General features: G+C 42.1%; 1 protein-coding gene across 1 annotated transcript in view; it reads right to left on the bottom strand.

Annotated features, from left to right (window-relative positions):
- The window catches only part of LOC129815644 (histone deacetylase 7-like), a 67,715-nt gene extending 55,295 nt beyond the window's left edge, over positions 1–12,420 (bottom strand). The window contains exons 1-2 of the mRNA XM_055869632.1: positions 12,016–12,420; positions 11,643–11,711 (exon numbers count right to left, since the gene is read on the bottom strand). The gene's annotated coding sequence lies outside the window, so the exon portion shown is untranslated. The remainder of the gene's footprint in view (positions 1–11,642; positions 11,712–12,015) is intronic.
- Positions 12,421–12,688: the final 268 nt, after the last annotated feature.

The following is a 12,688-nucleotide window of genomic DNA, read 5'->3' as shown; positions in this document are numbered from 1 at the left end:
TGTGATACAGCCTACTACACTTTTGATTTCCATCTCAAATTGTGGTACCCTAATGATATTTGAAGATGCAGGCATTTTATCTTTTTATTAATCTTTCTATTTAATAATGGCACACTAGTCACTTTAATAATGTTTACATACTGCTTTACTCATTTCATATGTATATACTGTATTCTGCTGTATTTTAGTCAATGCCACTCCGACATTGCTCGTGATAATATTTATATATTTCTTAATTCCATTATTTTACTTTTAGATGAGTGTGTATTGTGAATTGTTAGATATTACTGCACTGTTGGAGCTAGGAACACAAGCATTTCGCTACACCGGCAATAACATCAGCTAAACATGTGTATGTGACCAATAAAATGTTATTTGATTTGCATTTATTAAATATCCAGTGTGGTACTTCAGCATGGACAAATCTATTAACGTTGCCATTCCCTTTCATCTTTGAAAAGAAAAACAGCTATGGGAATTACCCAGAGGCAGCAGAATAGCATGCATTACCAGAAGAGTGTGTTTTCAGAGGAAATGGTGGGGGGCACACACACACACACACACACACACACACACACACACACACACACACACACACACACACACACACACACACACACACACACACACACACACACACACACACACACACACACACACACACACACACACACACACACACACACACCTTGAAGAGACCTAAAGAGTATCACCATGACATCAAAGAGAAGGGCAGGAATAGGACAAGGCTAGCCAAAGGACACTTTATAACCACACTGAGACATGTATAACATTTGTAACTATCTGAATAGCACTCATGTACTTCAGGTCAGTGACTCAAGACCCTGAGGCCACAAATCAGGTCCCCCATCTTATTCATTATGATTTAAAAGGCAAAACTGATCCTAGATCAGTAGCCATATTCTGAGACGCTTTGTGAATATGGGCCCGGTATGGTAAAGGTATGCTGAAAGCTACTCATAACTTTAAATCAAAAGATCCACAATGTGTTTTAAGAATAGAGGGGAAAACAACGATGATATGAACTTCTCTGTTGACCCGAGTGTCTGTTGATCTGCGTGTCTTTCGATCTGAGTGTCTGTCGATCTGCGTGTCTGTCGATCTGAGTGTCTGTTGATCCGTGTGTCTGTTGATCTGCATGTCTGAGTGTCTGTTGATCCGAGTGTCTGTTGATCTGAGTGTCTGTTGATCAGTGTGTCTGTTGATCAGAGTGTCTGTTGATATGTGTGTCTGTTGATCTGAGTGTCTGTTGATCTGCATGTCTGGGTGTCTGTTGATCCGTGTGTCTGTTGATCTGCATGTCTGAGTGTCTGTTGATCTGAGTGTCTGTTGATCTGAGTGTCTGTTGATCAGCGTGTCTGTTGATCAGAGTGTCTGTTGATATGTGTGTCTGTTGATCTGAGTGTCTGTTGATCTGAGTGTCTGCTGATCCGTGTGTCTGTTGATGCAGGGTGTCTGTTGATCAGAGTGTCTGTTGATCCACGTGTCTGTTGATCTGAGTGTCTGCTGATCCGTGTGTCTGTTAATGCAGGGTGTCTGTTGCTAAAAATAGACATGAGAACAAACTTAAAGTCTGTTGAAATCTTCACTTTCACAACCATCATTATTCTCTCTAAAATGCTGCAACAACCTAAGACCACACACACACACCGACACAAACACACACACACACACACACACACACAGAAAACGAAACAGTGGCATCCTGTTGCTAAAGTTAGTCTACACAATTGTCATCCTTCTGGTTAATTGCGTGTCTGTCGATCTGAGTGTCTGTCGATCTGAGTGTCTGTTGATCTGCATGTCTGAGTGTCTGTTGATCTGAGTGTCTGTTGATCTGAGTGTCTGCTGATCAGTGTGTCTGTTAATGCAGGGTGTCTGTTGCTAAAAATAGACATGAGAACAAACTTAAAGTCTGTTGAAATCTTCACTTTCACAACCATCATTATTCTCTCTAAAATGCTGCAACAACCTAAGACCACACACACACACACACACACACACACAAACACACACACACACACACACACACACACACACACACACACACACACACACACACACACACACACACACACACACAGAAAACGAAACAGTGGCATCCTGTTGCTAAAGTTAGTCTACACAATTGACATCCTTCTGGTTAAATTTAGGCAAGCAGATGCTGCTATTTCGGTTGAATGGGATCACTTTTCTTGCCCATTTCTTGCATTATACACTGTGTGTGTGTGTGTGTGTGTGTGTGTGTGTGTGTGTGTGTGTGTGTGTGTGTGTGTGTGTGTGTGTGTGTGTGTGTGTGTGTGTGTATGTGTGTGTGTGTGTGTGTGTGTGTGTGTGTGTGTGTGTGTGTGTTTGTGTGTGTGTGTGTGTGTGTGTGTGTGTGTGTGTGTGTGTGTGTGTGTGTGTGTGTGTGTGTGTGTGTGTGTGTGTGTGTGTATTAGAGGTCAACCGATTATGATTTTTCAACGCCGATACAGATTATTGGAGGACCAAAAAAAGCCGATAGCGATTAATATATATATACTGTATATAAGACCATTATTCCTTCTCCACCAAACTTTACAGTTGCCACTATGCATTCGGGCATAGGTAGGGTTCTCCTGGAACCTGCGAAACTCAGATTAGTCTGCTGGACTGCCAGATGGTGAAGTGTGATTCATCACTCCAGAGAACACGTTTCCACTGCTCCAGTCCAATGGCGGCGAGCGAGCTTTACACCACTCCAGCCAACACTTGGCATTGCGCATGGTGATCTTAAGCTGCTCGGCCATGGAAACCCATTTCATTAAGCTTCCGACGAACAGTTCTAGTGCTGACGTTGCTTCCAGAGGCAGTTTGGAACTTGATAGTAAGTGTTGCAACCGAGGACAGACGATTTTTATGCGCTACGAACTTCAGCACTGGGCGGTCCTGTTCTGTGAGCTTGTGCGGCCTACCACTTTGCGGCTGAGCCGTTGTTGCTCCTAGACATTTCCACTTCACAATAACAGCACTTACAGTTGACCTGTGCAGCTCTAGCAGGGCAGAAATTTGACAAACTGACTTGTTGGACAGATGGCATCCTACAACAGTGCCACGTTGAAAGTCATAGAGCTCTTCAGTAAGGCCAATCTACTGCCAATGTTTGTCTATAGAGATTGCATGGCTGTGTGTTCGATCTTATACAACTGTCAGCAATGGGTGTGGCTGAAATAGCCGAATCCACTAATTTGAAGGGTTGTCCACATACTTTTGCATATATAGTGTATTTATAGCATCATCCTACTTGCCATTTACACACATTTGTGTCATTGTGAGTGTATGGCGTGCGTGTGTTTGTGTGTGGTATATATGCATGTCTGTCAATGTATTTATCGTGTCACGATTTGCATGCACACACTTCAATCTCTGTGTGTGTGGCGTGTGTGTGTGTGTATGGAGTCCTATGGAGGGTGTGTGTGCCTGTCAATATGTTCAGCCTTGTATGGAGTCTTATGGAGGGTGTGTGTGCCTGTCAATATGTTCAGGCTTGTATGGAGTCTTATGGAGGGTGTGTGTGCCTGTCAATGTGTTCAGCCTTGTATGGAGTCTTATGGAGGGTGTGTGCGCCTGTCAATATGTTCAGCCTTGTATGGAGTCTTATGGAGGGTGTGTGCGCCTGTCAATGTGTTCAGCCTTGTATGGAGTCTTATGGAGGGTGTGTGTGCCTGTCAATGTGTTCAGCCTTGTATGGAGTCTTATGGAGGGTGTGTGTGCCTGTCAATGTGTTCAGCCTTGTATGGAGTCTTATGGAGGGTGTGTGTGCCTGTCAATGTGTTCAGCCTTGTATGGAGTCTTATGGAGGGTGTGTGTGCCTGTCAATGTGTTCAGCCTTGTATGGAGTCTTATGGAGGGTGTGTGTGCCTGTCAATGTGTTCAGCCTTGTATGGAGTCTTATGGAGGGTGTGTGTGGAAGAGTATGTTAACTTAAACAAGCCATGCAATTGGCCATGTTACGCACATAAAAAAGCATAGAGTGCGTGCCTAAGTTGTACTTACATAGTGTGTACACTAGACAACTATTTATAGAAAAGCTATTCGCCTTATTTTTAAAAGCCACAATGATGAAGTAACAACTAACTTTGCAAAGGCAAAAGCTATACTTCCTCATACTTGACTACTGGGTGGCACAAAGACATTGTGGATGGAGGCGCTTTCTCTCATTCTCTCGCTCTCTCTCTCCAAGCGGTCTTTCTCTTCTTTACTCTCTCTATTATTTCTTTCACTCTTTCCCTCTCTGCTAATTCTGTAATTCATCCTTTCCAATGGTAACTGTGTTGGAACACCATTGGCCGATCTATCAAAAGGTCAGAGGTCAAAGTCATGGAGGTATCAAGTCCTTTCACAACGTCGATCCCCACAGGGCTAAGATGTGGGGTCGCTGACTCAGAGTTGAGAGAAAGAGAGAGACATGAGAAAGAGAGAAAGAGTTAGAGAAAGAGATTAGAGAAAAAGTGACATATGAGAAAGAGCAAGAGAGACATGAGAAAGAGAGAAAAAGAGAGAAAGAGAAATGAGAGAGAGACATGTGAGAAAGAGAAACATGAGAGAGTGCAAAAAGAGAAAGAAAAAGATAGATAGTTACAAGCTCACCAGTACTTTAGAATTTTTCACGGCTAAAACAGACAATTGTTAAACGGTAATGTTGCTGTTGTTTTTTCTCGGGACACAGTTCAGAAGGTCATGAGAGCCATTTTTTGGTCTGTAAACGTTGAAAAGTAAGAAAAACAAGTGTAAGAACTGTGGTAACATGCTCAGAAGGAGAGGATCACAACAATGTCATGTAGGGTTGGCCGATATTACGATAGTATCGGATATTGAAGATGATTGATAGCGTGACGGACGATGTATAGCCTATTTCAACTTGACTGGCACCAAGCAGTTAAGAGCTGACTGGGCAGCCCATAGCAGGGTCACACCAGGTGGCCTATTCTAGGGATAGGCATGAGTAATCGAGTACTCAAACGGACGTCAAAGCTCAATCTTTAAGCAGAGCTAAACAAAAACAAATTTTACTGTAAAAATATTCAGTGGAATGTGCTTTGTGGCTGCCCAAACGGGATGAGACACTGATAAGGGCTTGGGAAATAAGAGTGTCTTGTCTGCTAAATTAACCAATCAAGGCTATGCCATTGCACAGCCATAGGCTTCTATAAGCAAGCGCCACTGCTGAGGTTACAGCCTTTTTGAAGATTGTGTTCCACAAAAATATATCCAGTTGATATATAATATAACCAGTTTCAATAAATTTATCTTGACATTGACATTGTGTTGCGTGAAAGAACTGCATATTTTACAGTGGCCTTTTATTGTCCCCAGCACAAGGTGCACCTGTGTAATGGTCATGCTGTTTAATCAGCTTCTTGATATGCCACACCTGTCAGGTGGATGAATTATCTTGGCAAAGCATGCTAACTAACAGGGATGTAAACAAATGTGTGCAAACAATTAGTGGGAAATAAGCTTTTTGTGGGTATGGAACATTTCTGGGATATTTTATTTCAGTTCATGAAACATGGGACAAACACTTTACATGTTGCATTTACATTTTTGTTCAGTGTATATAGGGCAATTTAGCAGTTAGGATTTGTTATCTGAAATGGTTATGATAAATGAGGCATTGTTGTTCACTGTTGGCCTATAGATAAATGCTCACATATTGTTTCCCAGTGTTGTGTTCTAAAAATAGTTAACTTTATTTTAGTTGTAGGAAAAACCATGAGAGTACTCAAACAGTTAAAAAATGTCAAATGCTTACCTTTGCTATAGCCTGCATTACTTATTTCAATAAATATGTTATGAACTATTGACAGAATGCAAGAGAACGATGTAGACAGAGCGAAGATGTTCACCAAGGCGGTGCAAAATATCCAGTCAGAAAATAGGTTAATTTTTTTCTCCCTCTCAATTGCGGCTGATATGGCCACAGCCTATTTTGTATTTTATCGCAGGCACTCCAGTGTTGAATTATTTTAAAACCCTCGTTTTGTCTTTTCTCTCCATTTGATATGAGTATGACTTCAGTTTTATGCATTCTGGCTTTCTCCTGCCTACTCCCGCCGTGCCACTTCTAACAGCGTTCTCAGAAGTTGTTTTTGAATACCCTAAAAACAAACATGATAGGCCTAAATAAATAAAGAGAGACTGAACAAACAATAGCAAGATAGAAAAATTGAACGACTAGTTTGAACAAACCTTACAGTTGATCAAAGCTTAGTCTAAAATAAATTATTCATGCATCCCTCCTCTTTGCTTTTGCTAACCAAACAGACAAAAGCAAAATCATACTAAATAAAATAGCCTATCAAAATTATTATTATTATTAATACAAGTTAAAGTTATTAAGAGTATTTCCCAAATAGGCTTTTCTAATAACGTGTTTAATGACCTAAAGTTGCAGCTTTCAAATGGGAACAATTTTGAAGGTCAGAGACAAGATGGAAAAATCGAATGAGGAGTCAAAAGAAAACTTACAGCTAAACAATGTTTATGAAAGAAAAAAAGTGTAGAGTAGGCCTATTTCCATAGCCTATTATTAGTCATGTATAGAACCTACATACCTACATAGGCCTAATAAGAGAGGGAGATTAGCCAAAAATGTGAATCATTGAATAATTATCAGCAGTTTCTTGTTCTTGTTCCGGATTACCGAACGGGCACGCAGGACACGTGCACCGGGACCCCCGACTTCCAGGGGGCCCCCAACCCCTAAACAAGAAATTTGCTTTAAAACTGCCAATGTTTCTCTATGCATACAGCAAAATGTGTTAAAATGCAGGCATTCGCACACACAGACACACACCTTATCCGTGCCACATCTCCTCTCATCCCTCCTGTAGTATGCAAGCTCCTTTTTATTTTATTTCATTAAACGATACCATCGTATATATCATGATGTTTTATGGGTACTTAATCACGAAAGGACAAAATTTGACATCGCCCAACCCTAATGTCATGAGACTGACTTGATGCATGTGCTGACTTGACGATAGATACGGTATAACACCGGTGTGACACATTACACCGTCAAACTCAAAACCATGCCTCATGACAGCTCTGTGTCCATGGTGATAAGTGAAAGGTAGGTGAGTTCTCATTATCTGGCGATGCTTCATTCTAATCCCAAGGTTGTGACAGAATTAACTACATTACAATATACCAGTGGGACACCAAAAGTAACCATCATTGATGAGGCATTTCATATTTATATTGTATCAATGCACCTCTCAATAAATAACTCTACATTTACATAATTTAGCAGATGCTCTTATCCAGAGCGACTTACTGTAGTGAGTGCATACATTTTTCATACCTTTTTTCTGTACAATCCCCCATGGGACTAAAACCCACAACCCTGTTGCTGCAAATGCCATGCGCTACCAACTGAGCCACACGGGACTGTAGTTTGAGACAAACCTGTGCGCACATGCGCACACACACACAACATACAATTCCAACACTCTGTGTACATTCCAATGTAAATGCCTACAACCACAGTGACAGGCAAAAAGCATTATAAAAGAAGATATAGGGCATACATGACATCAATAGATTCTTCAGTGGTAATCGTAACCGTAAAACTCAATGTTCATCCAAACCATTTAAGTGTGTGTGTGGTCAGCTGAATTGATGTAAAACCAGGAAGAGGCAACAATGATGTTCACCTCTAGTCCTTTCTAGCCCACAACACTGTCCCCATTGTCAGCACTGCTCTCTCTCACTGCGCTCTCTTGCACAGCCGGGAAACACTGGGGATTTTAGGTTAGCCAGTGGTTATTCAGTAGAAAAAGGAAAAATACACACATAGAATTGCAATAGCCTAATGTGTCAGGAATGTGAGGTGTAGTAGCCCAATGGGTGCCACTCTGTAATGCTCCCCAGTGATTTGTCTCAGGCACGACATCACAAACAGATCTGTGACCAAGCTAAAGTAACTTTAATTCCCCCCAAAGTCTACCAAGAGACGGTACAGCATGTTCAGTTGCTGTAGGGAAACACAAAAATAGCAACAAGCGTATTATTGAGTAAACAACAATCACTTAATTGATTCATATCAAATGACTAGCAACCAAAGTCGTTGGGGTGGTCTTCTTTCTAAAGAGAAAGGGTAATGGCCATCCATTTGATATTCAAGAATAAATGTACTGTTAATGAATAACTTGGCACGTTTTGTGTGTACCCCATGTTCTTTTAAACAATATAATATGATTGTCGGAAATCATATAGACGATCAAACAAGAGTTTCAGACAAGCAGACAAAACATGAAGCAGACTTAATTCCATGAGGAAAACCGCCTCCGGTTGTCACCCTGTCCAATTTGTACATTTTCCAAGCTATAGCACACAATACTTTACATATACCATGTTCCTAAAAGACTATGGGCTGGTTTCCCAGACAATCCTGGGCTTAAAAGCTATTTCAATGGAGATTCCCCATCGAGTATGCTCTTTAATCCAGGACTAGGCTTAATCTGTGTCCACGAAACCACCCCCAAGAGTTGTGTCTGCATTGTGTCTTCCTTTATGCCATGTAGTGTACTAGTATGGTGATGCCACACATGACTTAAAGTGTAATTCAAACCCTGTACACAAGACAGTGGCACTTAACAGAACAAGTGTGTGTGTGTGTGTGTGTGTGTGTGTGTGTGTGTGTGTGTGTGTGTGTGTGTGTGTGTGTGTGTGTGTGTGTGTGTGTGTGTGTGTGTGTGTGTGTGTGTGTGTGTGTGTGTGTGTGTGTGTGTGTGTGTGTGTGTGTGTGTGTGTGTGTGTGTGTGTGTGTATGCGTGTGCGTGGCACTTAATTAACAGAAGGTAAACACACACATTTCACTTGAACCCTAAATCACAGACTCCTTTCCACTCTGACTTCTAGCATTTGCATGACTAATCGCATGACCAACTGGCAAGTGTCTCTGACATTTTCAACCTCTCCCTGACCGAGTCTGTAATACCCACTTGTTTCAAGCAGACCACCATAGTGTCAGGTTTTGGCCAGGACTGTTCTGGTTTTGGTCACTAGATGTCCCCATTGCACCTTTTTTGAACCTTTTGTTTTTTCCTTGCTCTAATTATTGTTTGCACCTGTATGTCGTTCCCTTGTTAGTATTTAAACCCTGTGTGTTCCTCAGTTCTTTGCTCAGTGTTTGTATGTTAGCACCCAGCCCCAGCCCAAGCCTTGTTATGAACATATATTTTCTCTTGTTGGAGTTTCCAGAGGTTCTCTGGTTTTGTTCTTGTGTTTTTTGGATTAGTCTTTTGAGGTTTGTTTTTTCCCTTGCTGTTCTTACCACTTTGTGGATTTTCTTTGTATTTTGGAAGATATCCATTTTTTGCCTTTTGGCTTTATTTTGGACATTGTGGATATATATTCTTTGCCTGAAGATCTTGTTCTTTTATTAAACCACCATCTTTAGTACTGCTGTGTCTGCCTCATCTTCTGGGTTCTGCTGATTATTAGTGACTGTTTCTCGCACCGGGTCCTGACACATAGTCCCTGTGGCCAAGAATGTGAAGGTAACCTGCCTAAATGACTACCGCCCCATAGCACTCACGTCAGTAGCCATGAAATGCTTTGAAAGGCTGGTCATGACGCACATCAACACCATTATCCCAGAAACCCTAGTGCCACTCCAATTAGCATACCGCCCCAACAGATCCACAGATGACGCAATTTTAATCTCACTCCACACTGCCCTTTCTCACCTGGTCAAAAGGAACACTTATGTGAGAATGCTGTTCATTGACTACAGCTCAGCGTTCAACACCATAGTGCCCACAAAGCTCATCACTAAGCTAAGGAACCTGGGACTAAACACCTCCCTCTGTACCTGGATCCTGGACTTCCTGACAGGCTGCCCCCAGGTGGTAAGGGTAGGTAACAACACATCTGCCAAGCTGATCCTCAACACAGAAGCCCCTCAGGGGTAAGTGCTTTGTCCCCTCCTTTACTCCCTGTTCACCCACAACTGCGTGGCCAAACACGACTCCAACACCATCATTAACTTTGCTGACGACACAACAGTGGTAGACCTGATCACCGACAACGATGAGACGGCCTATAGGGAGGATCTCAGAGACCTGGCAGTGTGGTGCCAGGACAACAACCTCTCGCTGAATGTGAGAAAGACAAAGGAGCTGATCGTGGACTATAGGAAAAGGAGGGCTGAACAGGTCCTCATTAACATCGACGGGGCTGAAGTGGAGCGGATCGAGAGTTTCAAGTTCCTTGGTGTCCACATCACCAACAAACTATCATGGTCTAAACACACCAAGACAGTTGTGAAGAGAGCACGACAACACCTTTTCCCCCTCAGGAGACTGAAAAGATTTTGGCATGGGACCCCAGATCCTCAAAAAGTTAAACAGCTGCACCATCGAGAGCATCCTGAACGGTTACATCACCGCCTGGTATGGCAACTGCTCGGCAACTGTAAGGCGCTACAGAGGGTAGTGAGTTCGGCCCAATACATCACTGGGGCCAAGCTTCCTGCCATCTAGAACCTATATACTAGGCAGAGTCAGAGGAAGGCCCAAAGAATGTCATAGAATGTTCTCTCTGCTAACGCACGGCAAGCGGCACCGAAGTGCCAAGTCTAGTTCCAAAAGGATCCTCAACAGCTTCTACCCCCAAGCTATAAGACTGCTGAAAAATGTATCAAATGGCCACCCGGACTGTTTACATTGACCCCCCCCCCCCCCCCCTTTGTTTTGCCACTGCTGCTACTCGCTGTTTATTATCTTTGCATAGTCACTTTACCCCTACCTACATATACAAATTACCTTGACTAACCTGTAACCCTCACATTGACATTTCAGGTAAAGTAATACTAATACAATGTCACACTGTTTAGAAAATTTAAAAAAATCTCATCTACACACAAATGCAGACAACCAAACACACACACACACACACACACACACACACACACACACACACACACACACACACACACACACACACACACACACACACACAGTGAAGTAAGTTGGTTATCTGAGAGGGATGGAGAAAGAGAGGAAGAGAAAGAGATCTAAACGGCTATACGGTACGAAGGGGGCGTATTGTGGTGTCAATTCCTCTGGCATGGCACATGTCAAACTGTGTAACTATTTCCTCACACTACGACTATGACCTCATCCTGTCTATTGTCTGTGTGTGTGTGTGTAATACTCTCATTTGTCGAGGTTTTTTTCTTCTCTCACACACACACGCACACACACACACCCACCCATTGCTATGAAACATCAGCCATACTCATAAACTACTGTACATTATTCCAGAACCACGTTTTTGCCCAGTGAATAAGTCAACATTTTCAATTACGTTATGGGTAGTAGTCAGCCTCATAGAAACCTAGTACCTTCACTGACAATAAGAATATTCTGTTAAGGTAATCCTGTAATTGCACAATTAAACGATTACCGATTTTCTATATAAACTTTTCTACTAATTAGGGCAAGCTTAACCTACAATACACTGTGTAGAATACAACCACGCAGTTAGCTCAATTCTTTCAGTAGGATATTTAGCCTTCATTCGTTTACAGAGGCACCTACCACAACTCCAGACAAATACCTTGATATTGGTGAAATATGTAATCCTACCTGTCACTGTCGAAAAACTTATTTCAGGTCCGTCTGTCTCTATTTCAGTGCCAGATTCTATAGGTCCATCTGTTATGTAAGGAAAAACAATCATGAATTTGACAACATTCAGCACTGAGCGCGTTTTGAGGTGCATCCTTTAGGCGCATCATCACTTTCGAGTTAATTCTGAAGCACAAGACAGCGCAACATGTTTGATTGTTTATACATGCATTATCAACAACGTGTGTAAATGCAAAAGCTCGTTGACATTCCACACACGCTAAAACATCGCCTCAATTCTTCCATTAAAATGTAAACCAAGGATTCAAGATGATATTGCAAATTAAAATTGTACAGAATACAAGAGTGGACCAAATAATAAGTAACCTACCTCAGTCACTAGGCTATTTGACACTTTTGCGATCAGTTTTCTACCATCTTGACGAATGACGTCTTCCACACTGATATTAATTAGCAAATACAATCAACAAGTGAGCAACATGTGCACCGCTTGAATGGTCCAACAGCACTCTTGACAAAAAAGTTGTTGATACAGACTAATGAAATATTTTGACAACTCCAAAAAGATGGATAACTTCTCTCTCCCACATACACGGCTTAGCGATGTGCGTCTATGATTGAAGACAAGACTAAAAAGTAAGCGAGAGTTGTTGACATAATTTGTCTAACTATCGCATTGTTGAAGCTAACTTGAAGCGGAGTTGTTGTTGAGCGGCTCTGTCAATCTCACGTTCATCTCATTTCAGGAACAGTAAACTGAACCAGTTCGGTCTCAGGGCTCCACCTGCTGAACCCATTACGATACTTCGCTCGTTTGTACGAGAGTACGAGAGTGCGCGCGTACATCTCATCATATTGATCTACCTGTCTGACTCATGTCCACACATTGACACTGAATCAGCTCACTCTACCACACACACATACACGTGATACAGAAACAGCACATTCAAGCAAACACACACTGGCACTCTCTCTCTCACACAGACACACACATACACACACGCACATACACACACTGAATCTAGAGATTGCATTACGATAAC

This window comes from Salvelinus fontinalis, chromosome 18 (assembly GCF_029448725.1).
Source record: "Salvelinus fontinalis isolate EN_2023a chromosome 18, ASM2944872v1, whole genome shotgun sequence".
Taxonomy (NCBI): domain Eukaryota; kingdom Metazoa; phylum Chordata; class Actinopteri; order Salmoniformes; family Salmonidae; genus Salvelinus; species Salvelinus fontinalis.
Note: the sequence above shows the minus strand (reverse complement) of the source record. Positions and strands in the feature narration are given on the sequence as shown.